At 31.0% G+C, this 27,702-nt stretch overlaps 1 protein-coding gene across 1 annotated transcript in view; it reads left to right on the top strand.

Annotated features, from left to right (window-relative positions):
• The first annotated feature begins 534 nt into the window (after window positions 1–534).
• Window positions 535–27,702, top strand: part of LOC131846609 (uncharacterized) — an 81,552-nt gene continuing 54,384 nt past the window's right edge. The window contains exon 1 of the mRNA XM_059195946.1: window positions 535–589. The gene's annotated coding sequence lies outside the window, so the exon portion shown is untranslated. The remainder of the gene's footprint in view (window positions 590–27,702) is intronic.

The following is a 27,702-nucleotide window of genomic DNA, read 5'->3' as shown; positions in this document are numbered from 1 at the left end:
CGTATATTGATTAGAAGTTATAATAACTCCCTACATTATAAATATGCAGCCATAAAATTATCCGTACAAATTGTTAACAAGCTTTAACACATTATCAAATTAAATTCATCATATTTATATACCACAACGCGTGGTAATTTTCAGTGCGATCGGATGTCACAAAATTTTCGTTTACTTTCCATTTCGTGTTCTATACAGATTATTTCAAATCTGGTTTATCAAATGCTTCGATGTATATCATATACAGCGATATTTTCTTCAATCCATAGGTGTATTACGACTACAGAAAGGGAGAATTTCAGTACGGCTTCAGCCTTCGTGCTGAACGGATGTGTATAGTATATAGGCGATTTTCGCTTCAAAGTTTACATTTTAAAATACGCGATGGTATTTTCAATGAAAAATACTGCAGAATTTTAGTGGACTTTGGACAATAAAACAACATTATTGAATCGTGATAATGTGAAAATAAAGTGTTTGTATTGGAAAATTATTAGTTAAAGAAGTGATTTTTTTTTATAAAAAAGTATAAATATTTTCCCCGATTTTTATAAATCCAGGGACACCAAAGAGGAGTTTCCTGGATAAGGTAATGATTATTACTAATTTTATGTCTTATATAAATAAATAGCTATTAATTTTGTTTGATGACGGAAGTAAAAATATTTTTATTCTGTAGGTTTTTATTTATACAAGTTTTTTATTTTCAGTGATAAAGATTTTTATTATATTTATTTTAGGAAAGATTAACGTAGTAATTTTACATGTTGCTGATCATATTAAATTAATAAACTTCATCAACAGAAATAAATGCAATAAAAAAAGAGAAAATATGGACAAAATTTAAAACATAAAAATTGAAATTTAAATTAGATAATTTGAGTATGAAAAATGGACGTCGAAGTGAGATTAAACCCAAACACTAAAATAAAAGAGAATCCATAGACTTTGAAAGCTTTTCAGCTAGTACTCAACCTAGAAATTTCTTATATTCTAAAACATAGATTTTAGGTAGAGATAGACTTTTTAAAAAGTCGTCTGCTGTCGTACCTCAGTCTTACCTATTTTCGCAGTATCTTGCTTCGGAAGCTATATTTTAATTGAAAGGTAATATGAGGTAGTGAATTACATGATAAGTGACATGACATCTTAGTCCTCCATAATGGGAGTGGTATAGCGGGTGTCACATGATAACACAATGTCGTAGCTGTTTATGTATTCTAGACGGTTACCACTTACCATCAGCTGGTATTCCATTCAAAATTACAAAAAAAAGGCCTTAAAATACTATCTGGATATAATCATTGCAATCGACTACACTACACCATTCTTAAAGTGGAAACGTTTAAAGTACATATTCTACTTATTGTCTGTGGTTTTAATAATATAATCATGTTTGCTGGTTATGCAGATCTTCATTATCACTACATAGTACAAAACAAAGTGGCTGTCGCTGTCTATTCCTATGTATGCTTAAATCTTTAAAACTACACATTTTGCTTATTTTTAATAGTCCGTTCAAGGTTTTATATATGTATATAATAATCATGTTTCTATATTATACGTGGCCTTTTGTTTTAGATCTTCATTATACAATTATTTTAATTACGCTTATTCTAAATATTGTTATTAATTATTACGTATTACATAATAATTGGGAAACTACATAAAAACAACAACCGACAATTTCAATGACGATCGTTTTAGTGTGTGTTGCGTGTACCTTTAACTACCCTCCACATAAAATCTTTACAGTTCATTTTAAAAAAGTCGACAACACTTTAATTTTTTTGAATATTAAGGCACTATTTTTTTAAATATTAAGGTATGTTCTGAATTAGTTTTTATTGTATTATGTAAAAACGACAAATCATTTTTTCAGAACCCGTGATTATATTCCAGGCAAAATCTGAATGAAAACTAAACTAAATTTAAAAAAATGTAAGTCCTTTATAAAATTGTTTACAACTTAAAATAAGTGTTTAATAATTGTATTTTAATTTTAATAATTAATGGAGATGTTACTTAAGAACAAGCTATTCATTGAAATTCATGAATCTCAACATTTCTTACGGCATTTGGCATAGTATCAGGCCAACTAACAGAGATATTTCAACCAAATTCATAAAGGAAAATGTTACTAATTCAATTGTAATTTTTTAAGTTAGATATCTTACGAGATATCTTTACAAATACAAAGTTACAAATATAATAGATTACTCTTGTAATTCAAAAGGTTACAAACCTATACTTACTGATGTTGCTAAATTCGCAAAAGAGAGAGAAAATATTATTAGCAAGAGCAATTGATTAGTTCATATTTTTAATGGATGAATATGGAATGGTGTAACCATTTGCGGTAATGATATAGGCTTATGGACCGCCAATGGATGATGACAGGATGAGCATGAAGTCATAGCAGTTTGTGTATCGTGGTTCAGATTAATCTGGTAGGGTATATTTTATATGGTCATTGCTTTAGGGTTACACTGGATTAGCAGTGACCTTCTGAAATATAACCCTATTGCTAACAATTGTCTCCCACGGTTTCTATCTTTTTACTCATTTATTTCTTTGTACAATAAATTGTATACATAGCGAACTTAATACCAAATGAAAAGATAGGCAAGTTGCTACATACCTACTTTTTTCATTTGGTATTAAGTTAGGAAAGTAATGAAAATTCTAACGATATATTCAAAAATGAGCATTAATCCTCTACTTTAACATCGAAAAGAAAAAAACACAAAGTATCTACTTTTATACTGTAATAGATTAAAAGCATTTTAAACTTTCCACTTACATTCCTACTTAAGATGTTCACAAATTCTGCCGACCCAAAGGGTAATTTGGACTTTCAGACTGGAAGGTCGGTGAAATTGAATTCGTCACTCGTTGGAGGACAAGACTTGTGTACAAAAAGGCATCTTTTTATAAGGCTCTTGTAAAAAAAAACATTCATCTTACTTAGTCTGGCTTTTAGGAGAGGAAATGTGACGTCCACTAATTTGTGTTCACTCAGATTGAAATTTGATTACGTCGCTACTTAGAAAATAGGGATGTTTCGCCAAATTAACTTTTGAAGACTCTTTGGTTTTCTTTTAAACATAGTTACAGGAAACTAACGGCATTCTCTTCTTTAGTCATACACTATTGGTGGTCGTGGCTTTCATGATAGTATCAGTGCATTGTCTTCATTGTCCTTCTTGGTGACAGAGCTCGTCGTAATTTGTTTTTATCTGTTATAATTTGTAGCTGTTTTTATAAGGTCTGTCTATCGCTTTGTTGTTCGAGCCCAAGAATGTTAGCCCTAAACTGAACCTTCGATGACTAGAAACTAACCGCTTGCTTTATTGGAAATAGTAAACATCATCTTCATTATGAATATCATAAAATACAGTGTGATAATCAGGATGTCACGCTTTATCAAGCCGTTATTACAATTCTTGCAACGTACATACGTAAAATGCTATATTGCCCTTAAAATAGAAATACAGATTACAAAGTATGAGCTCTATGGCTGAAATTGGTGAGAGAGAGATCCCCAGGTGATTTTATACAAAGTATACTCCGGTTATTTGTAGCCATATTTATAGGAATAACTACCATCATAACAACCCACTTTCCCTTTAAACCGGAACAGCTTACAAAGCAAGTTCTCAGCGCCGAAAATTGAAATAAAAAACATGTTATTGTAAAAAATTTCGTGTGTTTTCTTAAGTCGAAAATTTAGTAATAGGCATTAAGACAACTTTAATGTAGTTTAAATTGACAACAATAGTGTAATTGTTCCGGCGTCTTCTAAAACCGTAAAAAAATAATAATAATAAGTTGGTAAACCGCCACACTGCTTTTTCCCGCCCCCCTTTCCCCGGCACAATATGGACAATTCGTTATTCGCCGCCATCTAACAAGTGAAACAACCATCGCATGCATCAATTTTAATTAATCAAGGAGCTCCTTAAATATTATAACAAACTGTATTTGTGTCGCGAGTGTGGTGTATTGTAATTGAAAACTTCAAGTGCTTCAAGTCGCCGACGCAGATCAACTATACTATAATTTGTGCAATTTGGGTGAGTTTCTTATTTCCCTTTTCCTACGATCACTGCAGTGTGGCTAAAAAATACAACAGTAATTCTAATTAATAAGATGTGATCGAGCATTGTATGGCCTTCTATTTTATTTTTATAATAAACTTGTAATCAGTAATATTCTTAGTCTCACAAAACATGAATAAGTTGTATAGTTGTAAATAAATAAATAATTGGATATCTAACTCATGAGGTAACTAAGAAATTTAAAATCATTTACACTATGGTTACGTATTATTTTTTAATATAAAGACGTAATAACGTTCAACTATAATCAAACTTTAATTATTTAGTCCTAAAGATAGTGGAGGTTGTAGGTATTTTAAATTAAATAATAATATAAATCCATTAAGTAAAATACTACTACTACTACTACTACTACTACTACTAATTAGTACAAAATACCTAATTATTTTTTCATTCATAATAAATATTATTACCTACTTCACATACCTAATTATTATTTATTACGCCAAAGTATTTATGTATTATAAATTATAACTATAAAAGTTACTCTATATACCGATTCTCTTATGTATAGATGGATGGTAATGAAATCGCCTGATATTATTGATAGAGGGTGAACTTAGAGGCTTGGGAATCTTTGCATCTGTTTCTCAAGTTATAATTATGTACCTAGTCAGTAGGACATCTAAACAATCAATACGAAGTTCTGAGCAGTCGATTGCCTCGAGCGATTTACACTAAGGCCCCGCGTTCTTATTCACAATCATTAATTGAAAACGCGAAGAGCTGACAGCTTCGACTTAATTTTAAATTGAATTTTAACCGATAAGCGAGAGTACTCGATTATTCTTGACATATTATCGATATTCCGTTACCTATCTAATATACGTTTCGTATGTAATCCATCGCATCTATATGTGTTGGAATTGCTTTTATTGGCTTTTTTATATACTGTGTAAGTGGATAATGTAAGCTGTTTCCTTTTTATATGAATATCAAAATATTATTTATGAGTGTTTCATATTCTAGAGAAAACTTATACTCGCGTACTTCTTATTTCTTCTTTTTATTTAACTGAAATGGCAAATACGCTTACAGTCTTCCTTGCGCTGCTATTCGGTTATATTTAACTTGATAGAGAAAGAGTTGCTACCCTTTAATTTCACTGTCATATCTCCACTTTTCAATCGAAATATGGATTATAAAACAAGCTGCAAGGCTGGTGGTTGAAATAAATGAGACTGAGATCCATTCAGATAATTTTGTACAGAGTACATTTGTCTCCTAAAAGACGATGATTTAAACTACACACTTCCTAAACCAATTTGGTACACGGTTATATTGTGCTATGCAGTATATAAAGATTTAAACTGCCAAAAAATGTACCCGCATCTCTACCAAACTGAAGTAGCTAGCCGAACTGTACTGTATTGATAGTAATAAAAAATATGACGTGTACAAGTGGCCGAAAGATCCAAATTAAATAAATATTTTTAAGTTTGAGTTTGAATAAAATTAAAGAACGTTTGTATGTTTATATCTGTATAATTGCGAATCATTATTATATCTCAAATCGTACTTATAACAAATACAGTAATTCACAACAAATTATATTCAAATATCAATCGCCAGACGATCTAAGATTCAATAACAAGAGTTAAAGACTTTGATTGTGGCCGTACAACTTTAATATAAAGATACTTTGGTAACAAAACTTTTGAAATTGACTTCGTAATTTAATGTAAAGCAGTACATTAGCACTTGAAAAAGATTTTATTGTAGGGTATTCTGGTTATGACTTCAAAAAGGCCGACAACGCACTTGGAAAACCGCGGTTGTAATCACTTGACCATTAGATGAGCCCCAAACTCGTTTGTCCCCTATGCTATAAAAAAAAGATACCTTAATTATTCATAGTAAAATGAAGCTTCGAAACTATAAGCCTTAACAGGGTAGTGAGAGAGATTGTTATTTAACGTCTTTATGGATGTATTTGACATGGCTATGCTTCATGGGTATATGTATATTTAAATCAAACGTGTCAGAGTTAGGACCTACAACTATTGTTTGGTTTGTTTGTTTCCATCAAAGGAGAGTAACTTTATGTCTAAGAGACATCTATGTCCCTCGATCTTCTGAAAGTTGACTCAGTCTATATCGTATCACCGGAGATTTGTCAGATATCTACATAATACGTGAAGCAAAAACTTTTTAACAATTTTAACAAAAATTGTGCGCACGGAGAAGAATGAAATTTTGCAGTATTATGGATTGTATAGAGAAGTGCAGAATGCTAATAAGTATGTTTTTTAAATCGTATATAAAATACATTATTCAATAAAAAAATACATTACAGGCATTATTATGTATTGGACATGGTTTACTGTTAAAACCTGTGCTGTAATTGAGAATAGAATAATAATATTTACCTTTAATATTACTTGCTTATAGTCTTACTGAATGATAAATTAAATATGGTCTAATTTCGACCAGTGGGCGACCACTAGTGTTTATTGATTCACACAGTTTTTTAGTGTCTATCAGATGCTAATTTATGACCTTAGAGGTCTATAATAAAACCACTACATTACTATAATAATAATATTAATATAATAATAATCTCAGGACAATTCACACAGCGCCATCTAGATCCAAGTTAAGCTAGCTAAAGCTTGTGTTATGGGTACTAGATAACTGATACAAATATATAGATACATTTTTTTTCCTAAATACATACATAATATACATAGAAAACACCCAGACCGACACACACAATCATACTCATGAATACAATGTTTGTGCCGTGCGAGGAATCGAACCCGCGACCATCGGACGTAAAGCGGTATCCTAGACCGCTAGACCACCGAGGTCGTCAATACTATCTCAATAATACCTATATATATCTTCAACTTTTAAAAAGTTCAGAGTGAATTTTATATATCTAGAACTGTAATACTGATCCAAGTCTCCATAAACTTCTATTCGTAAATGTAACACATTTATGACACACTATTAAAATTTAAATTTAAAATGTGTCTTGAGTTCATTCACATAAAATTTATAGTATCTACTTTGTCATTAAATGTACATAATCACTGGGCATACATTAGTACTTTGCTTGTGCATAGATAGTTGCTTTAATTTATATCTCATATGTTTTAATATGCTATATAAAAATACAAATAAAATTCGAAGTGTACCTGATTGTATAAAACAGAACGCAGACAAAAGAAAGAGTTTCACAATTTCTTGGATTTATTTTAATAACAATATCATCATCTGCTTCTTCCTTATCATTAATTATGAGAACAATGAAAATCAATGATTAACAACAGTGCTATATATCAAAATCAGACTAATATAATATATAAATAAGATCACTTTATTGAAACTCAATGAAACCAAATTCATTATGATTTTAGTAAAATGTTTAACTATCATGAGTTAAACCTTTTATTAAATTCGTTGCAGATAAAAATAGAAAAAATAGATTTTCAAACTATCATACCAACTTTCTAATTGAGAATCTTTTATTAATTAATAAAAATAGTTTATATTTATTGTTTTAATAATATTTAGGCAAGTTAATTTGGGAAAACAGTTAATATCAGAATTATTATCTTTACATAGTATAAAACAAAGTTGACGCTGCTGTCTGTTCGCATATATCTCTTAAATTACGCAACCGATTGTAATATAGTTTTCAGCAATAGATAGAGATATTTAAGATGAAGATATATATGTATAATACATGTATGTTATAGTTAATTTTAAACTTTCGTGTTTAATATACATTATTTAAATTATTAACCGTATAATACACGTTTCGACTAGGTTGCACTAGCCGTGGTCACGAGCTATAGAGAGGTATGGAAAAAGTTATAGTATGGAAAAAGCCAAGAAATTTAAAGATCTGTAATGCATCCGTGCAAAACCAGGACCGGTCGCTAGTAAGTAATAAAAGAACATAAAAAGTAGTCCTCATTTACATTTCAAAAGTCTTTTAAACATATGTGTTGAAGGGTAATAGCCTCCACTTGAAATATTTCATGAGCACTTGAAATGTCCTAGTTTAGGTTTTATATTTTAGTACCAAAAGTTTTGCAACTAAACCTAGAAACCAAGTCCCTGAAGGTTTGAAGTTTCAACTTATATTAAACTGTCAAAGCGACGCTACTGATGTTTTATTATAAATGTTATTTAATTATGTTTATAAAAGTAACTGTACTGTTTTAAATTTCTTTAAATACATATACATAAACTTCTCTTCTCATAGTTTATTACTATACTTCTCCGAAATGGCTGAATTGATTTTAATGAAGTTTTATTTGTATACTTAATATGTCTGAAAATCATTTGCTCTCTGTTCTAATACCCTTAAGTGATAAGATTATTCGACCTCATTTTTTTTTTAATTTTTAAGCCAATACATAATTTTTTACATTTTTATGTTGTGGTATTAAAAATACTCACACACCTAAATTTACACCCTTCTACCACGAACCTCTATTTTTAATAGGAATGCTAATTTATATGGCAAAACAACTGAAGTTGAAGCTAAACAATTAAACAATAGTTTAAAAAACACGGCGTTACCTGAAGATGTACAGTTACGAACTAATTATCCAAGTTTCAATAGAAAGCTGATGATAAATGTCACAAGTTCCGCAGCCTTCCTCATTACCACTGCCAATTTTCGGCTATTGTACATTAGGTTGGCGAAATTTATTCAACCGGAGAGAAAATTTTTAAAGTTCCCTTTAAATAAAGCATTGTGGCTTTATAAAGAATTCGTGGAACTCGGTGGGAGTGGGTACTTTGCTCATTGCCGCTGTCACGTACATGTAGCAACAATTCAATCTAACCGCAGTTAAGGAAACTCAATTTAAATGTCTGCCTTTGTTATTTTAATGACTATACAATCTAAGTAACAGGGACTGACGGGAGAAACTTGAATAGTAACCCTCTCTTTCATATACCTATGTATAATATTATCTATTTCTAAAATAAAGACGTTCGTGGTCGAGTCGTGTTGAAAATTTACGGCCTTGATGGTGTAGCGGTTGCGCATACCGCTTTATTTCCGATGGTCGCGGGTTCGATTTCTCATATGGTGCAAACATTTATATTTATGAAAATGATTGTTTGAGTATGCGTATTTGTCAGTACATATATATCAGTTGTTTAGTACTCATAATACAATCTCTGTGTACTACAGGGTTATTATTAGTTAATAAGTGTTAGTATTAGAATCAGAAAAATGGAGAGTGAGAAGGGAAGTCAAATAAAGCCCATCTCTTCTCTCAGTGTCTCATACCATAAACTACAAAATGTAGCTAACAACGTATGTTATTAGCGGCAAATTTAGGAGAGACGTTGGTACCAAAGCTGAAAATCTCAGTAAGTACTCCCTTAGGTATTAACGTATCCTTAGTGGATGATATATCTCTTGCTTTATCTAAATATACAATCAATTTTATATATTTAACTCCAGTTTATTATATTATTAATATATCACTCTTATATATATCCTTGTTTTTTCTGTATCCATCTTGCAATCAGTTGAAGACTAAGAGCAGATGTAGTAAAAGTTACGTCGCGGGTACAGTATGATTCTTAGTAGAATCATCGTCTCTCCAAATGGTCCTGATTAGCCATCGGGTTCCAGTGACCTTTTAAAGCGACGTGTTGTAGGGAAATAACTCAAATATCATTCTCTATAATAATAACACTCACGTCATTCTTATAAAAGGGCATGTCTATTTGTACTTCATTTCTGACATTACATATATTAACAGTTACGACTAGTCCATCAATTTCAAGTTACAGCGAGATACCGAATTATTTATGGAATTTCTCTCTAGGATAAAATATAATTAGTCACAGATCTATTTATTTATTTATACTGTTTATTGCACCAGATACAGAAAATAATAAGTTTACATAAACAGATACAAAATATAGTCTTATCGTTAAGTAATGTCTTCCAGACTACTTTTTGGATAGAGAAAGTAAAGAGGTGGGTGGCACACGTAATAAACATAAATATATACATGTACATATACATAATAAAATAATATAAAACGTATATGTACTTAATGATGCACAGATTTTTAGAAAAAATGAAAGAGTAAGTCATGAGACAATAAGAACTAGTTATAACTTAACGAATTTACAAGGAGACTGGATTGATGATATCAGTGTAAGAACTGAGAGCCATTGTATGTAAAAGTAAATGTGTTCTAAAATACGAGTTAAAATGAAAATCGACAATCATAAATTAAAAAGACGTAAAGTAAAGTAGAACAATGACGATGACGATGACGATAGATAACTATAAATGGAAGTAAAGAGCTGATTATCGTGCCTTACGGAACGCCTTGGGAAAGGCCTGTACCCAGCAGTGAAAAGAAATGATATAGCTATTTATTGTAAATTTTATTGAGTTGGCATATGATGATTACATTTATATTAGTCAATACAATTTACAATAAGTAGCTAAATAATTTCTTGGTACATGTTAACTTGAGACTGATTTTGATATAGCAGTAGTTGCTGTTTTGTGAAAAAAATTTGACAAGGGCTTCATCGAGCCTGTTATTATGAATTCAAACTGGCAGTATACCCCTGTCACGTCACGATAATAATAGTGGTCAATATGCTATTGTATTATTACTATAGAAGTTTCATATACGAAATTACTATGCTGTCAAGAATAAATTACGCCTCAACATAAACGAGCATTGATACTGGAATCGACGGTGTAAAAAATATTACTTATTAATTTTGGTACGGCTTTATAAATTAACATATCTGTATTTGAGATATTACACACGTCATAAATATAAATATGAATTTCTTAAAGTTAAATTTAATTCTCATTATATATTTAATCGAATTAGGTGTTAATTTGCGGAAGTCTATTTCACTATTTAATTTAAATTATTTTGTTTAAATCCGCTACAATTAGCTTGTGTGACACCACAAATATTCAGTGTGGAAATATATAGTTACGAACTTCTCTAATGGCGATTAAATTCCGACTATTATCGGTCTACACCTATATTGCGACACGTGTTTCGCCTCTGAATGAGGCATCATCAGTCGTTGAATAGAGTTCAGATATAGCTTGGAAGTTGACTGTTCTGCGACCAAACCGCGATTTGTTATATAAACGTACACAACCATTAGTTGGATCATTAATCCAGCATTGCAATCAGTGTGTGCAGTAGAGTTTTATAGAGAGAGTTTATACAGTTCGGTTCATCAAATATAAACACGATTACCGAGCGGTTAATTAATACTGGCGTTGCCTTTAAAGAACTATATAATAGTTCTTATAGTGAGAGCAATATTAATAAGTAATTAAAGAAAGAAAGAAAGATTTTTCTTTCTTTCTTTCTTTATTTCTTTATTTCTTTCTTTCAAATAAGTAATTACCTCATTTATTTACATTACAGACGGATATATGTACATTAACAACAATTACGACGATTAATGCTCCAGTAATATCAGTAGGCTGGGATATAATATTTCTTTATTATAGCAATTATTTTGGATATAATATTAAATTCCGGTATACATTAAAGATATTCGATATATAATATCGCCCTTTTTACGGGAGTAATACGTTCAAACACACGAGCCTTAGCCAAGCGTGGATGAGTTATATGATGATGATAAAAGTGATGAAGAAAGAAATTTTCTTACAATATGGCTATGTGTTAAGAATGAAACTGCATGTGGTCTATTGTAGAGGAGGGGATTGCAATGTATCTAGGTGTTTGCTAAGACTTCTTGGTATAATTCCTGTAGATGACAGAACTATTGGTACCATATGACGACCTCGGTGGTCTGGCGGTCAAGTACCGCTTTACGACCGATGGTCGCGGGTTTGATTCCTCGCACGGCACAAACATTTGTATTCATGAGTATGATTGTTTGTATCGGTCTGGGTGTTTTCTATGTATAATATGTATATATTTACAAAAAAAACTATCCATGTATATGTATCAGTTATCTAGTACCCATAACACAAGCTCTAGCTAGCTTAACTTGGGTGTAGATGGCTCTGTGTGAATTGTCCTGAAATTATTATTCTTCTTATTATTATATGAATGGTGTGTGTTTTCCATTGTTTTTTTAATTCTATTATTATCATCATTATCATTATGACGGTTGCATCGGTCTGGTTGTATTCTATGTATATTATGTGTCTATTTACAAAAAAATCTAAGTATTTATATCAGTTGTCTAGTACCCATAATAGAAGCTCTGCTTACCGTGAGACTAGATGGCGCTGTGTTAATTGTCCAGGGTTATTTATTTACATTTAATTATTATCATTCTTATTATAAAAAAAAAAGTTAATTCATAATATTTATAATTTAATAATCGTCTAGAGAGTAGAAACAGTGGTGAACTATTAGTCATTTGATTAATTTGTCTTTAAAATGATATCACAGTATTATATACGTGCTATTGTATTTTTTTCTATATTCTCATAAATATAGAGTTGATTATCTTCCACACCGCCCAGCACTTAACCTACGGTATATTATACAGAATTCAAATTGGCTATATTTCTCAGATAACGGCCTAGCTTAGGCCTTAGAATGTTCAGGTTCCTTACATTTAAATGAAGATGTATTTGTTACATACATTGGATTAATCTTACTTATTTAAGGAGTACTACTAAGTGAATATGCTATATGCTGTTTAAGGTTTACATATAGTATGTTACTATATTTAAACACTAGCTGTATCACGCAACATCGCATGTGAAGAATACCCTTTGCTTAAAGGCTACTTTATAATACAAAAAATAGGTTTTAAGGGGTTGAAAGAGGGGATGAAAGGTTGTATGGAAGTATCATTTTTAAAGCTAAAAGTTTGAAACCTATTTTTAGGTTGTTGATTAAATATAAATAAATATGACATTCAGAAATTACCCTCAAAATAAAATAGGGAATGAATATTTGTATAGGACTTCGTAATTTTCTAAATTTTTTCTTTATCTTTTTACAATTAGCCTAAATAATTAAAAATGCTAACCAATGTTACTATTCCATACGGACGAAGTCGTGGGCACAGCTAGTATTATATAAATCTTTGAGGGACAGTAATTCGTTCATGTTCCAACACTGCAGATAAAATATACTAATAGTAGGTGGTTTGTATGTATGTCGAGTATGTATGTATGTACCTACAATAAAAGTATCTGGAACAAACTTAATGCTGGCATCAAATGAAACGACCGCAGCTTATTATCGTTGTTTATAGAAGCCACTTAACTTCACCAAAGTATGCTTTCATAAATTGAAAAGTTTCTTAATATTTGCGGCAACATTTCATTTATAGTTTACTTACTCATGTTTAAATTATAAGAATTTTTATGTTAACATTGCTGTTTGTCATTTGATAGTAGTTTAGTTGGAGGTAGTCTCTCAAAGAGAATTTATTTCATATACAATTTCTATGTTATTTATAATATCTAACTTCCTGGAAACCTATTTAACTTTAGTCAAAAATACTTAAGTCATTTTCTCTAAAATTTTCAAAAGTTGCACGACAAAGAAAGAAGAAGAAGATGTCTATTAGGTCAAAGGATCGGTTATCGGTTCTAGAACCATGTAGCTGGTCATTTCCACTTCAGCTTACTAAACCATTGAACTATATCGGTATCTTGGGAACTTCTGTAGATCTTTTCAATCCTCTTTCTATGACTAATAAACTTGGGGCTTCCTAGCTAGCAGTGTGCAACTAGGTTCTTGTATCGTATTTATTATTCATTATTATTCTTTGCCGGCCTCGGTGGTTTAGCGATTTAGCCCACCACCTTACTTCTGATGATCGCAGGTTCGATTCCGCGCACGGTATAAACATTTTTATTCTTTAGTAAGTTTGTTTACATCGGTCTGGGTGATTTATATGTATGTATATATTTACAAAAATATGTCATTTGTCTAGTATCCATGCTCTGCTTATCTTGGAGCTAGATGGCGCTGTGTGAAATATTCTGAGATATTATAATATTACTAGCTGAAAAAAAGATTTCGCTTCATAGTTACTCAATTTGGCTTTAGTCTTCAAGTCCAATTCTATTAATACCTCTATATTTTTTTATGTTTAGACTCTTCACAATCCAAATTTGCGAAGCGTTGTGAATACAACAAATGTTGTTTCCAATAAGACAAATATTTGTGAAATAAACAAATATTTGTCGTCGATGCGGCAAAACAAACTAACTCAGGAAGAGGGCTGTAAGTGTTGGAGGGCTTTAGATTACAATCTTACTGCCGTCGTTTGACTTTAACTCGTTTCTCGCAATCTGAATACGAAATTGTGCGGTGCAAATAAAAATCACAATGTATTTGACTTGAAGACCGGTGGCCGCCATTTACTTCCGGATTATTTCTTAGGAGAGGACAATTTTATAGCCGTATCCGCTGCTTCTTTTACAGGGATTTCGGTTGTAAACTTTCTCGTGGGAATTGATTATTAAGGTAAATTGAATTTGTATAAAAACAAAGAATTATTAAGTTCAATTATAACTAAATGGAATCAGATGTATGGAAATTAATTGTTCTCACTTTTAGGAGGTTTAAGGGAGATACAATCGAATAATATATGTATATATATCCTAATAGTACCTCTTCAAAAAGATGTAGTCGCACATACTTTACGATAACAAAGAGGCTTAGAGGTCGCGCAATCTGGATTGTAATGTATTTCGCTCGTACCAGAGTTGCTTTTTAATTAAACTACCTTCTGTACGCAGTATCATTAAATATTCTGTGGTAAAAGCCAGTCAGCTGTAAATACTCAATTGTTTTCAGTACAAGCCGGGGCGTGCTCTTAAAATAAACAGAAAATCATTAAGAGATTATTATAGAAACAAGTCAACAATACTGAGTATCCCATTAGGTGCAAATAATAATAAAGTTCTTACAAAGGTTTTAATTGAGGAAACCTTGAAGGGCCTGAATTGTATTAAGGTTGTTTCTTAGAAATATGGTAAATTACTATTTGGAACAAAGGAAAACAAATGAAAACGAGATAACCTTGGAGATGCACGTAAGTACTATTTGCATGTACTTGGATGTTTAGAATTTCGTAATTGTAAATATTCAGTGTGTAATTAAGAGAGCGATGTGGCTTAATGGTAACTAGTCTCAGTCGAAACGTCATGAGTTCGAATCTGTACGAATCTAAAAAGCTAAACTTTGTGTAACAATTCTGTTTACGATAATGGACAGTGATAATAAATCAGTGATAATAAAAAGAAATTGTACTGAAAGACATCGGTAGGCTCGTCCCCTGTCACGTTAGTTTCAAATATACGCAGTGATATGTCAAGTGTTGCGTTTTCCGTGACACATATATATTTAATATGCTTCTGATTACTGAAGGTATTTTAGAATATACGAGTATAGCATCTACGTAAATTATTAAATTCACACTTCTTGAAACTTATCACTATATTTCACTCAATTTACATAACATCTTTTTAAATTGTAACCTATATGTTAGTTTGATATATCTAAATATATATAACTCAAAGGTGACTGACATCATGGTCTTTTAACGCACAGCTCAACCACTGGACGGATCGGGCTGAAATTTGGCACCAGCATGCCAATGTTGATGTTATAACTTGCATCCGCTAAGAAAAGATTTTAATTAATTCTACTCTCAAGGGGGTAAAATCCCCTATTTTACCCCCTTGAGGGTAGAATTAATCAAAATCTTTTCTTAGCTTATGAAAGTTTGTATGAAACTTTGTCAATTTTAAACCGATCGGGCTGAGACTTTGCATGCATAAAGCTACTATGATGTAGGCATCTCATAAGAAAGGATTTTGATAAATTCAACCCCTAAGGGGATAAATTGAGGCGAGCGAAGCCACGGTCTAAAGCTAGTAAGTTATATACTGTAAAGTTTCATCAAAATCCATATAGTAGTTTTTGCGTGAAAGAGAGATATTTGTATATACAACTTGGCTACAGTAAAAAATATTTTATGGTTTTAAAACAAAAGGGGAAGTAATTCCATTGAAAAATTTTTATTGTAGAAATATTATATTGCTTTTATAAACGTCTATTACCGTTGATAATATTTTAATTGGACAGGCTGTTGAAGCCTGCAATACCTTTTCTTTTAGCGAGTGGCAAATTGACTTTTATCTAAAGCCGTTTAATGGGTTGAGGTAAATGAAAAAAAAATTTAAACACCTCTGTGGCCTAGCGGCTACAATGGCGGTGAAACTGCCATAATTGCTGATGGTCTAGAGTTCGATTCCCTGGCAATTATATATTTTTTTCAGTGTTATTATGATTTTGCATCTTGATACAGGATTCTTTAAGTTGAAATGCAAATATTAATCTTCTAATTATTATGCGTGATGGAATGGAACCTAGGTAATATTACCTACTTATATAAATATAAATTTAAGTGAATACAAATTTATATTGAATTTGATATTTGTGTCTCTCATTTCACTTTGTGCAGTGCTAAAAAGCAGAGCAGACGTATATTGGCTTCCTAGAATTAATATGAAAATGATTAGTATTCAGCTATTTATATTAAGTAGCCTATTTCCTATAATATATTTATAAGCTAGTATAATGTGTAAAATTATAGTAATTTAATATCCATTACGAACTGTTATTTTTAAATATCAATATACTTGAGTATCTAATCATTTTTGACGACCTCGGTGGTCTAGCGGTCCAGCACACCGCTTTACGACCGATGATCGCGGGTTCGATTCCTCGCACGGCACAAACATTTGTATTCATGAGTATGATTGTTTGTATCGGTCTGGGTGTTTTCTATGTATAATATGTATGTATTTACGAAAAAAAAATATCTATGTACTTGTATCAGTTATGTAGTACCCGTAACACAAGCTTTAGATAGCTTAAATTGGGACTAGATGGCGCTGTGTGAATTGTCCTGAGATTATTATTATTATTAATTATCTATAATTTATATTTGCCTTTTGCAATAAGTGTTCTGAAAGATTTATTTATAATTTGTAGAAAATGTGTCGTATGAGTTGTAATATCTTATTTCATATTTATAATTTCGTATCGATAATAAAATTTTATAGGCATTGTAAATTAATTCGTTTTTTTAGTTATTTCTATATTTGTTTCAGGTTTACGACAAATATTTTTATTTTTATGTTTTCATAATGTGACATTAAAAATATATACAGCCCTAAATTTTCACCCTTCTACGATCAACCCCTATTTTTATTTGCGATTTTAATTTATATTGCAAAACAACGTTTGCCAGGTCAGCTAGTATATTAATAATCCTATATTTATTTGGTTAAATATTGCGTGTGTGAAGTAAAACACGCCTGTATAATCTCGCCCTCTGGGGGGTTTTTATAGTTTTAATTTCTAATCATCATTCAGACTACTACCTTGGCAAGGTAGGACTTTAGGTCATTAGTCGGGTCATTGTCGCATTCACATATCTACGCGTAGCACTTTGTTAATTGTAATGTCATTCATTCCAATTAACAAAGTGGTCGAAACTAGTGAGGGACAAAAATTTTCCTTTCTGTTTACCACGAATTGAACACCCACGCGAATTTAGTATAGTGTCGTTTACGAATCGCAACCTAGTAGTTTAGTAGGTACCGGCACTTATAATTCTTAAAGATAACATCGAATCTAATAAAAAAAAAACATTTTAATGTATATTTCTGACTGATGATGTATTTCTGACTGACTCTACGATGACGTAAATAATAATAATAATAAGACTAACGCTGACCAATTCGCACAACGCCATCTAGTCCTCAATTAAGCTAAGCTTGTGATATCGGTCCTAGAAAATTGATAGAAATAGTTAAATACATTTTTTTTGTATATAACAAATAATTATACTTATGAATATAAACGTTTTCATCGTGCGAGGATCGAACCTGCGATCATTGATAGCAAGGCTGTGTACTAAACTAAACCTAAACTGGACTAAACTAGTTAATGTTGGTTACAGTATCCCTTAAAAACTACTATACGGATTGGTTTGAAACTTTATATATAAATACATCATATTATGTCCATCACAGAACAATGAAATATATATAAAAATGATAATAAATAACTTAGATACTTACATTAATACATAGAATAGTTTTTACTCGAACCTATAATGGTACTACTGCAAAATATGTATAACTAGCTGGCCCACGCAACTTCGTCTGCATCTCACTTATTTGATATTTATTATTACATGAATAATTTTCCTAGTTTTTGCAGCATTTTTAGTCGTAGCTTAAGTTATATAGCTTAAAGCTCTCCTCGACAAATGGACAATCCAACACATAATGAATTCTTCAATTCAAACCAGTAGTTCCTGAGATTAGCTCGTTCAAACAACCAAACTTATCAGCTTTATAATATTAATAATAATATATGTAGATAGGTCATATTTACAAGTATGATCCTACAAACCTGATAGCGTAATAAGTCCCTTATACAAAAGCTACGATCATCCGCATTATTTATGTATACCAATCTAAAATTAACTTAGAAATCGTGGCATTGATTGTAAAATTGTATATTACCATGTCACTTAGTTATACCGAAATGCCTTATTTGAATTATGTTTTAACCAATTTGTATGTTTGAAAGGTTTGTATCATGATGGGTTTTGTACACGATATAACGAAAATGCTGAGTAATTGTATCAATCATTGAAATGAAACTGATACTTTAAAACGTACGCCAATTTGTTTATGTACTAACACGTTTTCTTTTTAACTGAAATCAATTTGCTTTATTGAAAAAAAAAACATTGTTATACAGAAATTCAATAATTTTTAATTGATTGAGTGATTGGGAGTGGCTATGGCTATTGTAGTATTTAACGCCCCAACACGGTCTCGGTGATCTAGCAGTTTAGCACATGAACTTACTTCCGATGATTGCGGGTTCGATTCCTCGCACGATACAAACATTTGTACTCATGTTTGATTGTATAATCATTAATGATCGTATTTATAATAATAGCTCTGGTTATGTACCTATAGTAAATATATGAAGCTCTTCTTAGCTTGTAATAATAACATTATTATATATTAACACTAACTTTTACCCGCGACTTCATTTGCAAACTTATAGTAACCCATGTTGTATGAAATACCATGCCAAATACTGTGCAGATGCAAAGATTCACAATCATTTGTTTAGTCGTTATAGTGTGATATATAGCCTAACAATCAAACAACTTATATTCCTTTAACTTTAATAATATTAAAATAGCATTTATTTTAATCTTATAAATGTAAACTTTATTTCATGAATTTGTAAGTTACTGTCGAGTGATACAAGAACACCATCAATGAAATATATGATGATAGGGTTGCCTCCGAAAATTTTGTATTTAAATATGTGGGGTGAAATATGTAGAAGATTTTAGTTATTTCTTTACAATAGCAACAATACATCATATGGAATTACTATCCTAAAAGTATCAAATTATTAATACGTGAAGCAACTTATAGTATTTAAAATAGAAAAGCAAAGTAGTTAAAAAAAAAAGTATGCACAGTTGAGACATTTAATATATTTTTTAAATTAACAAGCATTAATAATTCAACAAAAAGATTATATTATTATTTCTATTAAATGAATAAAAAAAAACCTACAAAACCTTTGACATGTACAAAAAAAAATTAAATAGGTTATGGTCGAATCTCTTTACTCCAAAACTTAATCTTGATGAATTTATCTCAAAAGTTCATTGCAAATAAAAACTATAGAGTCGCTGTCAGATTTCTTAATCTTGACGGATTTGTATCTAACGTTGTTAGTTAAGGAACTGGGTCATATTCTTTTTTTTAATTTATTGGCATTAAAATTTAAATTTGGAATGCAAAGGTTTGAGATTACGCAGTATATTTAAATGTTTGAAGACTACAAATATCAATTGTCAGTTCCAATACATTTAAAAAAAGAATAAATCTATTTAACTTTGCAGAAAGGAGTCTGTATACCTTTGTCTTACCTATTATAGCTGCGAAGTAGTTTATTTTGTAAGATGTCTTTTGGTTCTAAACCGTAAGGTACGGAAGTGAAATTACAGAGTAATGAGGCACGATACCTTAGTCCTCTAGTATGGTGATGGGAGTCATATGTACATATATGACATATATGTCTCATGTATTGCATAAACAGACAGTTGACATTTACTATCAGATGACCCATTATATTTACAAATGATCAATTGTGATTTAACGTATCGTAATTACACATTTTGTGACGTCATAGTAAATAATACGTACCTGCTACGAGTTTTTTTTTTCGCACTGGATGATCAGGAACGAGTGCAAATAGCACTTCAAAGACGCACAAGGACTTATGGGGCGGCTGAAGACTAACTCCCGTCTGACGAATACGACTTTAGTCTGAGGACTCCGCTAGGGATTCGAACCTCGGCTCGGGCCGTCGTAATTTCAATGGACAGTTTGAATTTCGTTTGAAAGGGACGGTAGATCGATCGGATACGAGGTATACTACGAGTATGATGTAATAAAATGTACAATTTCGTAGGCCGTATCAGTATACCGGAAATCACATCTTTCAAGGGAACAAATCGAATCGAACTTAAATGTCGAAGCCAATATGTCACAAGACGAATTCGTTGGTAGTACCCGATATTGGCAAATTACGTTACACTTATAAACTAAAAAAAGAAATTCAGAGAAGTAAGAATACTTACTTTTAAAATACTTATCTTTCTTCTCTCCGTACTGGGTGTACGGAGAGAAGAAATATTTCTTCTCTCCGTACTGGGTAGTATTTTAGTTATTTGATGTATTTAACAATTGACCATGTAGATATCTATCATTATTATTATGAAAATATAATTTAGCATATATTTTTCCTGATAATGTAGCATTCTATACGTGATTTTTTCTTATAATTAATTTATTTTCTACAAATCATCACAAACAAAAATAACACTTTATAGTATATGTATATAAATTCAAAATAAATAGGAGAGAATATGAATGAGATGAGAAATGCATCCTGTGGATTTCAAATACCGTTTCTATTAATAACAAATAAATATTTATACAAAAGTTACCACTTACCATCAGGCGAGTCGTCAGCTTATTTGCCATTCAAGTGACAAAAAAAGTAACGCATGGTACAAATATAGCTCGAAGTCTATAATATAATAATATACATATCTAAATTTTAATTAAATTAAAAACTAATTTAACTAATTAACTATTTCGTAATGCTTCACACTTTGTTTACTAGTAACAATTTAATAACTTAGTAATTACACTACTTAATAATTAAAAATTTAATTATGAAGTCATTTAATTTTCAGGTTACAATAACAAATTGTCTGTAATACAATAGTAATTAAAAAAATGTAATTATGTGTTTGTATCATATATTTTTGTGTCGGTAACACCACATTTTGTTACCTTATTTACATCGTGTGACATGGATATTTAGGAGTTCTATACGGCAGTTAGATTATTGGATTTTAAAGAATATATAATTTCACGCCTAATAATAAACAGACCATTTTAAAAATATTTAATGTAAATATATTTGAAATAGTGTGTTTATAATTATTATAATATTAATTCAATTTCTGGACATGATTTAGTCTACGTCACAATACCTAATAATAATGCTACTTTATTCATTTTTTTTTATTTTAAAATTCTAATTTGGGAGAATAGAGTGACCACAAGCTATGATATTGCAATTTTATTAAAAGGAAATAATTTAATAAGTGTCCGTAATCTGAGCAGACCAGCAGCAGAGCCCGTTCATGAGTATGACGGATGAACCATCACTACACTAAACCATATTAGAGACAGCACGTTGACTTGGGCTGAATTCGATAAAATATATACATATGTAAGTACACTTTTATACACACATACTAATAGAAAACATTCGAAAAAGTCAAGAATTTGAGCTTTCAAATATAGACGTAATCGGTAGAATGACGAATTCGATGTCACACAGTAGTTTCACGTAATAGGCCCCAAGCCTCATCTATAACCCAACTTCGGGTATTTCGTTAAGTACCAAGGGATTTCGCTTTGAATCTCTTAAACTCTGATGTGAAGAAAAAGTTCAATCAATTCAAACAACAACTACAATAATAAAGAAAGAAGTTTTACAAAAATACTGACAGTACAATCGTAACAAATTTTAATACATATTATAAATGCGACAGAGTTTTGTATGATTCATTTGTTAGAACCAACAAATCCATTGTAACGAATTTTGTTACAGATATATACACAGGGACCTAGAGACTATTAAAGGATACTTATATACGAAAATTTACAAATAAAAATAATACAATTAAAAAATATCTAAATTAATAAAAATATTAACAGTGGAATATAGGCTTTCTTGTTAATTGTTAAGTTTCATAATAATTTGCATAAAGTCAACGCTGGATCATTCGATACTTTATAAAGTATATTGTTTTTTTTATTTTTATAAAAATAAGTAGTAAATTCTTAAAGGGTATGTTCACATTAATTAATTTCATATTTTATTAATGTAAAAAGCGCCTTCTTATTTTTCGCGTCTTGTACAAATTTTCTGCGGAAAAATCCAACCATTATGCTTAGTAAATAGGTAAAAGATGAATAATGAAAAATCGAAAGTAAATATTTTACGTCTATTTGTTTATATGTATAATATATAATATAATATTATTCTGTATAATAATATTATAAATATTCACACTGCGATTCAATAATTCACTCACAATAAATCCAATATTCACACTGCTTGGATCTATTGACCATATGTAGATCTTTTATATCGTATCATTATATATATATATATATACTATGTCAGATTTTTATACATATTATTATATATATATATATGACGTATTCTTGGTATCATACTCATATATCTTATTATTTTTTTATTATACATTTTGCTTTTAAATTCTATCATTCATTTTTTTAACTAAAACCTTGTATATTTTATAAAAATGTAAAAAACATAACATAAACATTCATAATATTACTACACATTTTACACAGCTATAAAAAATCCGTACGTAGTTTGTATACCATAAATAGTTTTAAAATCGTCATTTCGACATGAAAACGTAAAAAACGAGCTGTCATGCAAAACGAAGTTTTCCCAACGGACTCTCGTTCCATTTCTGATAAATAAAGCTAAAAGGGTTGGGTTGATCCCCGGGGGCGTTAAGTTGGTCGCAAACATCTAACGCATTGGTCGACACCCTTTTTCACGAATGTTATCTAAATTAAAAATACTTTATGCTCATTGATATCGACTTGAGGGAACCTGCGGTTGTATACTTCAGAGTGATTGTTAAATTCTTTATACTAAGTTTTTCTCGTGATTTTTTTTTCTTATGGATGATAATGGTGCATCTGCCTGCGTTAACGGTTTACGCTGGGGCATCATTGGAGAACGAGAAGATGAGGATGAGGTCAAATCAGTTAGCACATCGTGGTAAATTCAGCATGAATTTATCAAATAAAATATCATTTATTCAAGTTGGACATTTTAGTCGTTTAGAAACGTACTTTTTTTATTATAGTTTTTTTCCTACTGTCTACTATCACGATGGTTTTCAGAGGGAACCACGTGGAGGTAAAGTTGACATGGTATATTACAAGCAATGGGATTATTAGTTCCCATTACTAACTATCCCCTTTTCTCTCTTTCTGTTGCTAAACTAACTAACTAATTAGCCGTTTTGACTATTAAATGTTAGTTATTTTTCTATCTATGCATCAAAAATGAGACAGAAATATAAGTTTTGCTAAAACAAATAAATTTGCACAAAATTAATTTAGGAATTTTTCAAATTATTGGAACCTCAATCAAAACAATCTGTCTTAATTTATAAATTTATGGATAAAGGTTTCAATCAGTAATATCTCTTCGGAAAAGTTTCGATGTAATATAAATGTGAAATATGTAATTAATTTATAAGCTATAACAGAGCTAACTACTGTGATCATGCTCACTACTGTGATCCTAAGTGCCCACGCACACAGAGAGCGGTCAGGAGTTCCGAGTTCCGCGTTCGGCGTTTATTAGAATGTACCGAGTCTATAACAACAACGCACATAGCGGGCAGTTTGACCGCGGCGGTCAAAGCGGAACTTCGCTTTCCAAGAGTTCTTTTCCCGCCAAGACAGGGAACGCCGTAACGCTGCGATGTCTGAGTTTGGAAACACGGAAAAGTTGATTGAATTGGTTAGGGAAAGGAGTTTATTATACGATTTAAGTTATATAGACTATAAAAACCGCGAAATTCGCCTTGTTCTTTTCGCGTTGTGTTAATTGGGTGCACCCAATACTTTCTTTTCTTTTTAGAAGCTGCTAAGCTCCACAAGAGCAATAATTCTTCATCGGATGACGAATTTTCTAGTAACATGTTTCATGTGCAACGACCCAAACGAAACTAGAACGCGAGAATTTGCATGCCGCTTGTGTGCGTTGAAACTCTGGGGTGGTCAACGTTCACTAGAACGCAGAACTCTGACCGCTCTCTGTGTGCGTGGGCTCTAAGCCCCTAAATAAATAAAGAGAAAAAAGGCAATGATACTATTATAAAATTTAAATAAAGACGTCACACATTCATGTCTGACGTCAAGACAATTTCAACTTGTAGGGCAGTAATTAACTTATAACGTATTCTAACTTATGACGTTTCTAAAATAAATTCAAATACTATGGTAATATAATATACCTATTGTTTAAAATTTTGGTGATATGGAAAATACCACTGAAAGTTTTCTTTTCTGACGTCGTCAATACAATTTTATAACTTACGAGCTGACCCGGCGATCTCCGTTCCACTTGAATTGAATGTGTCAAAGTTCAAGAACTGTTTGTATGTGAAACAGGTACGAACAGTTTCCATACGAGGAAAAATAAAATTGTTGTTTTTACTACGTTCCTTGGAATTTCTTCAAATTTACTCACCTTTTAAGCCCTCCTTAGAGTTCCACAAATATTTCTGCGACTTCATATGTTTTATTTACAAATTTCATTAAGATTCCTCCAGTCATTTGGTCGTGAAAAGATAACAAACAGACCAACAAATTTTTTCATTCCTATTAACATGGAGAGAATTAACTTTCGTATTTCTAAAATTAATTGAAAAGGATTAATGATATATGTACATTAGGTATATAAAGTTAATGCATCTCAAATCAATTCTTTTTTAAATTTTTCGTATTTAGTGACGATGGAAGAGTCAGTCTGTTCCCGATTCTCACATAAAACACGCTTTTCTTTACAATATTTATAGGTAAACTGTAGTTTTATTCGTTCTTCGTTTTTAAAGTTCCTATAAACACTGTAACAGTGTTGTAGTTTTATTTTATTTGTGTATAGGTAAAACGAAAAGACTAGGTATAGTACATATAGTATAGTATAGGTATATATTGGGAAAAACTATATACATAACAGAACGAAGTATAAAACAAGAATGCACTATAAAGGCACTATAAATTTAGAATAAAAAATACATTTCTGATTAACCAGATACAACAAATGGTTCCATTTTTGAATCACCAAATTAAATTAAATTGAAAACACGAATTCCACTATTCGTATCACTCCATCAAATATTCGCTAAACAAGTTGAATGTACATGATATATTGGAGGGTGCAACTAAGTGTAGTGTAAACCTGCGTAAAGTGTAATGTAATGTAACGCATAATTTGCTTATAACGCGTACATCGACGCTGAGATTGTTTAATTGACTGTCAATTTTCATATAATCTGTACATATATTTCATTACACTTTACACTACATAATTTTTTAAAGTTATTTTACTAAATAATTTAGTGTTTGAGGTTTTGCAGTGATCTAATAATAATCTGATATGAGTTTTGTATACTAATGTAGTATTATTATTACTTTCTACATCGTACTCTTAGAAATAAACTGTCTTAATTAAATAAAAATATATAAGCAGATGAAATCGAGGGCAACTCTAGTATATATTTAAATCCAAAGCGAGGTAGCAAGGGCGAGCTACCATAGGAATTAAATTGGTATTACATTATCATTTTAAAGTAAATTATTTAATATAAACAAACATATTTATGATGTGATATATTCAGAAACATGTTTTATAACTTTATATGCATAGAAGATGATCCATGCATGTCATATTTCCTTCTATCTGATTTTCTATCGACTGTAACAAACACCAAGTAAGAGGATAGTGCACATGTTAAATCCAAGCAGCCTTGCGCTACGCCTTGCAATACGCTTGCCTCTTGCGTTTAAATGGCAACATCGCGATATCTTATTAATTACTGTTGTTAGTTACTACATTCTGAATTAACGGTAGACGTGACTTAACATAGACTAACTGTTACCTTTTTTAGATAAAATATATATAACCGATTATCATGCTCCTGATAGAATCATCTCAATTTCATTAAGATGCAACAGCAGTTTATTCGTGAAAAAGTAGAAAATAGTTTGGTATACAGACACGTTTTCGAATTTATTTGGTACGGATACAGAAATAAAGCTAAAACTTAGAATCTATTGAAAATAAGACGCTGCCGACTATACCGTTTCTCTGTCCATCGAATCGGAACAAGCAAACACCAGTGGTATTGCGGACATGTGAAATCCATGTAAGACGCTGAGCTGTTGCATTTATATGTGCATTTCAACTCTCTACTTTGAATGTACAGTCAATGGGAATAGAATAGAATAGAAAATCATTTATTCAAATAAACTTAATTTAAGCACTTTTGAATAGTCATAACAAAATTATTTTTTCAATCTACCGCTCATTCGGAAAGCTGTCTCGTCACAAGAAGAACGAGTAAACTTGTATGTGCTCTTTTAAATAATCCTTGTAAGTTCACAATTTACGAGTCGAAACGTGTGATTACAAACTAGCACTAATTATTAGGGTCATATATAAAAACATAATAAGATTAAATCAGTTATAGTGATAAGATTAAATAAAGATCGTCCCTACAAGCAGCACTCGTTCACGAATATGACGGATATATGATGGAATAATAATTTTATTGACTGTTATTCTTACATTGAATCGGAGAAAGCAATCAATCAAGCTATGGGATTGCGGACATGCGAAATCCAAGAAATACATTGAGCTGTTATTACGTGTTGCAGTGCACATATAGACATATGTGCACTGCAACTCGTTACATTCAATGTACAGTCAATGGTAATATCAAAGTGTATTGTAAGTTATTCGTATAAATATAAAATAACCTATTGCCATTCTCCTACAATGACCTATCTTGATTTCAAATTTTAATTAGAATTTTAAGTCGAATATTTGTGAAACAGTAACAAACAGATACTTATATATAGATTTATGATACTAGTAAGGATATAAAACTTACCATGCATTAAATATTTCCTGTAGCCACCAACGACTGTATCATTTCTCTGTCCATGGAATCGGAACAAGCAAACACCAAGCTATGGGATTGCGGACATGTGAAATCCAAGCTGTACGCAATACGCTGGGCTGTTGTGTCTATATGTGCATTGCAACTCGCTACATTGAGTGTGCACTGAACAGCAACATCGAGTGCATACAAAATGAACTTGTATTAGGAATAG

This window comes from Achroia grisella, unplaced genomic scaffold (genome assembly GCF_030625045.1).
Source record: "Achroia grisella isolate CSIRO2021 unplaced genomic scaffold, CSIRO_AGI_Agris_v1 utg511, whole genome shotgun sequence".
NCBI lineage: Eukaryota > Metazoa > Arthropoda > Insecta > Lepidoptera > Pyralidae > Achroia > Achroia grisella.
The sequence above is the reverse complement of the archived record's forward strand: the minus strand, read 5'-3'. Positions and strand labels throughout refer to the sequence as shown.